This window comes from Propithecus coquereli, unplaced genomic scaffold, assembly GCF_000956105.1.
Source record: "Propithecus coquereli isolate 6110/MARCELLA unplaced genomic scaffold, Pcoq_1.0 Scaffold42, whole genome shotgun sequence".
In the NCBI taxonomy this organism is placed as follows: Eukaryota; Metazoa; Chordata; class Mammalia; order Primates; family Indriidae; genus Propithecus; species Propithecus coquereli.
This window is the reverse complement of record NW_012149952.1, coordinates 4,347,923-4,352,331: the sequence shown is the minus strand read 5'-3', so window position 1 is coordinate 4,352,331 and position 4,409 is coordinate 4,347,923. Positions and strand designations below refer to the sequence as shown.

The following is a 4,409-nucleotide window of genomic DNA, read 5'->3' as shown; positions in this document are numbered from 1 at the left end:
AATGTCCCTCCCCATCCACCTACCCATCCCTCCATCCCTCCATCCTTCCAAGCTCCCGTCCAGCCGTGTTTCCCTTCTGCCAAACACCCAAACCAACCCACCCTTCCACCCACCCCCCCATTGCTTCCTGCACCCGCCGCTGTCCTCTCCTCCCAATAGCGGCACACGGGACGCGATGAGAAAGAAGACAACGTCCCTGAACGTGCAAATCTACAGCTCGAGGTTCTTCCTCTCTTTTCTGCCCTGGGGTGGGGGGTCCTGACCCTCACTGGGGATGTGGTGACCGTCATGTGGATCCCCACCCCCCACCCTAAAAAGCCCACATACAAAATCCTACCTGCGCTCTCGGCTGGGTCTCAGCCCTCACCCCAACAGCCTTCCCTGAACTCCCCTAAGAGGGAGCTCCTCCTTGCCACCCCCAACGCCCGCATCCTCAAGTGCTCTGTGACATAACGAAGGGTCTCAGACAAGGACCTCCCACGGGAGGTTAGGGGTCTTCTCTGAGCAGTGCTGTGGGCATCTGATGAAAGGCCCTCTTGCCAGACACACGCACGTGGGGGAAAATGTTACCGTTTCCCCGGGGTCCATGGATCCCCCTCCCCGCCACGCAGCACAAACACATGCACCCCCAGAGCCCCACGCACCATGGGGACTGTCCCCAGAGAGGCCCCCCCAGGTGTCTGCTGCATCGGAGGTGGTGAGGACAGGCTCTCACCCGCCCCATGCCCCTGCCTCGCCACGCTTCTTCTCCCTGTGCCGCTGGGTCTGTGGCCTACGAACCCCTGCCCACCCCCAACCAGCCCACGGGGGGCACAAAAAGGCAAGATCTGCAAAGACTCTTGAAGAAGGGGGAAGACCCTGGTAGCAGCGGTGTGACCCAGGGGCCGGGGCAGGAGAGGGAAGAGCTGAGGGATGTCGCCACGCCAGGCTCTGCTGAGAAGCAATGTTCCTTCCTCATCCAGGGACCAAAGGGGAACCTGGGAAGGCGGAATGAGGACACCGCCCCGCCGGGAATGAGCTGGGATGCTTCCCTGGTTACCTGCGCTACAAACGAATCATGAAGGGAAGGAGGGGGTGTCCGCTCCAGGTCTACGCGGGGCCCCCAGCTGGGGACTTGGAGAGGGTCCTTTCGGGGGCCAGCTGTGGAGAGAGAATGAGAGAGAGGCTGTGAGCGAGACAGTCAGCGAACAGGAAAAAGAAATCAAGACAGACAGACACACAGGTAAGGGGGGCGTGGTTGTGAGAGAGGCGGACGGACTAAGGGGAGGGGAGGAGGGGAGGACGGAAGACACAGGGAGGGTTGAAAAGACAATGTTAATGGGGCAATAAGAAAGGAAAGCACAAATACAGGTTTAAAATCACGCAAAGCAGCACTGACCATCACCGTGCGTACCGTGTACACACACCACACTAGAGCACACAGCGTCACGCTACGCCATTCACTGGCACTTCAGTCTAGTAAAATATAGCCGACCCTTGCCACGTGCAGCAGCAGTTGGGTTCTATAAAGCCACCGCGCACACTGAATCGGCCACCCCGAGCCGCGGCTCCTGGGGAAAACGCAGGGCTAGGCTCCTGCCAGCCTCCGGCCACAACACGGCCATCGACCGATCCGTGCGTCACCTTGCTTTGTGTGTGTCTCTGTTTAAAGACGCCTTCTTTGATACATAACGCTGATTCATTCACACTGAGCCCACAGCCAACGGGACCGTAACTCCCACCTGAGTGACGCTCCTCTAACGCACGTATATTCTCCGAAAGGCACGCGACAGCCTTCCTGCACCTCAGAGCCCTGGACCGCGCTTCGGCGCCACGCTTGCAGCCGTGTCGTGCGAAGTCACCAATGAAAGATGCAAAGACGCGAAAAACGAGGCACTAAATAGATTGTGAAGGGACGCGAGTGTGCGATGTGAGCGGAAATGGGGAGGCAGAGCGTCGCCTTGCTTGACCTTGGCTGAGAACGTGCACGTCGGGCAGCTCAAACGTGTTTCGCCGCTCTGCACGCCTCTGACCGGGAAGGCACCATTTTGGGGTTACAAACGTTAGCAACAGGCGCATCGCAAACACGGAACCTGTGAAGCACGAGGACCGACTGCAATAATCATGAGGACAAATCACATCGGTCACAGGCCGCCTCCATGCTGGGCACTGGCTTAAGTACTCTACGCGCATCACTTCATTCACCCACGCTAAATCTCTACCACACAGGGGCTTTTGTCATCCCTATTCTGTAGGTAGGGAGACAGGCCTGTAATCCCAGCACTTTGGGAAAAGAGGCAGGAGGATCGCTTGAGGTCAGGAGTTCGAGACTAGCCTGGCCAACATAGCGAAATGCCATCTCTACAAAAAAATAGAAAAATTAGCCAGGCCTGGTGGCACACGCCTGTAGCCCCAGCTATTCAGGGGGCTGAGGCAGGGGGATTGCCTGAGCCCAAGAGTTCGAGGCTGCTGTGAGCTACACTGGCACCACTGCACTCGCGCCCGGGCAAGAGAGTGAGACCCTGTCTCCAAAACAAACAAACAAACAAACGAAGAGAAAGGAACAGAGTGGAGAGCGGCTTCCCCTCTTCCTCTCAGGTCCCAGATCCCAGAATGATCTAGAAAGACGCTGGCACATGGGATCCTCTCCATCTGGAGTTCAGGTGCACTGCTCCTGGCCTAGAAGTGTTCACAAGCTCCCCCAGGGTGGCTCCAAATTCGTTCTTTCCTCCTCCCTGGCTCTAGTTTTGGGTGTGGCCCAGCCTCGCTGTGAACTTCAGACCCGCAGAATTAGAGACGGGAGGGGGTGTGCTTCCCGAATGAGGCTTCTCCAGAAGGACCCGAGGGTGAATTTCAAGGGAAGGGGAGCTCCAGAGTTCCCAGTGAGAATTTTCTATTTGTGTTTCCATTCCAATGGCAACGTTAAAGAAATGAAAGGGGAATTTCCCGGGAAGCGGGAAATGTTCTGCATTGTGGTCCAGGTGCGGGTTCCTTGAGTGTTCAAAATTTAACTGCCCAGACTTGTGCATTTCAATGAATATACATTTTACTTTAAAAAACTGTAAAAAAAAAAAAAAAAAAAAGACGGTAATCATGGAGTGGCAGTGAGTGGAAGAAACAAGAACAGCAGATCAGTGGGAACTGCTGCGGGCGATGGGTCCCTGGGGGCTTTGTTATACTGTTCTACCCATTTGATATATTTTGGAAAGTTTCAATAACAAAAAGAAAAATATATGCCCATGATAGGCAGCTGTTGGGACCTCTGAGATGGCCCCTGTCATTTCAGTGTCTAAGCTGGCAGCCACGTCTCCCGCTGGGCTGACGCCTAGAGGCCCAGCATGGTGACCGGTGATGCACACAGCTCCTGGGCCTCAAATCCCGACCCCACGTGAATTGGCTGGGTGGCCTTGGCAAGTGACTTCTCTCTCCAGGCCCTGGTGTCCTCGTCTATAAAATGGGCACAATCACAGTCCCACCCTGTGGTTTGCACAGAGCAGATGCAGGCATAGAGCTTACTGGTATCGATGTTATTTTGTGAGTATTATAAAACGTGGCTGGCTAATAAGAAAAGGTCAGAGGTGCAGAGACCTCTCTCCCTCCCCCTCTCCTTCCTCGTCTCCACACAGTCTCACCCTGATTCTCAGGACCTGCTCTGGATCTAGAAGGTCAGAAATCAGGAGAGGGACCGGGGTTGCTACTTTTTTAACAAACCCTCCAGATTTCCAAAGTGCCCGCTGCCCGCTGTGGGTGCTCACAGCAGGAATCAAGCCCACCGTGACCAGTTCTGCAACCAGGTGTCCTGGGTTCCCATCCTGGGACTGCCACTTCACAGCTGTGTACCCTACAACAAGCTACTTATCCCCTCTGTGCCTCAGTTTCCCCATCTGGAAAATGGGCATGTTAACCGTGTGTCCTCCACTAACACTGTTACACAGTAACACCTTTAATCCTAAAGCACTCTGTAAGTGACAGATACACCAGTTGTAATCATCTTCACTGTCATTGCTGATGTTATCTCATGTGGCGACTCCCAGAGCTTTCTGGCCACAGCCCAGTAAGGCTGCACAGAAGTCCCCAGGTCCTGGCTTTTCCACCTGATGCTGTTTGCCACGTGTCGCCCTCTTGTGGGTTTGGAAGGGTTAATGGATCATCTGCTCCAACCAGCGGTTACGGACATGGTCCTGCTGAGACCGATTCGAGACATCGAGTCTCCTTGAATCCTTCCACCCACCATGGCATTGCCCCCATTTTCCAGATGAGATAATTGAGGCTGAAAAGAGTGGGGACACAACAGACAGAACACCGTGTGACACCTGCACTGGGCTAACCACGTGTCCCGCAGCTCTCAACCAGGAGGCAGAGGGAGCTTTAAAGACACACATGAACCCACCAACTGTTGAAAGAGAATTAGAACACTGCCTGGACATCTA

At 54.9% G+C, this 4,409-nt stretch overlaps 1 protein-coding gene across 1 annotated transcript in view; it reads right to left on the bottom strand.

The window, feature by feature from the left end:
- Positions 1-4,409, bottom strand: part of GLTSCR1 (glioma tumor suppressor candidate region gene 1) — a 114,474-nt gene that overhangs the window by 24,909 nt on the left and 85,156 nt on the right. The window contains exon 2 of the mRNA XM_012653254.1: positions 1,040-1,140. The gene's annotated coding sequence lies outside the window, so the exon portion shown is untranslated. The remainder of the gene's footprint in view (positions 1-1,039; positions 1,141-4,409) is intronic.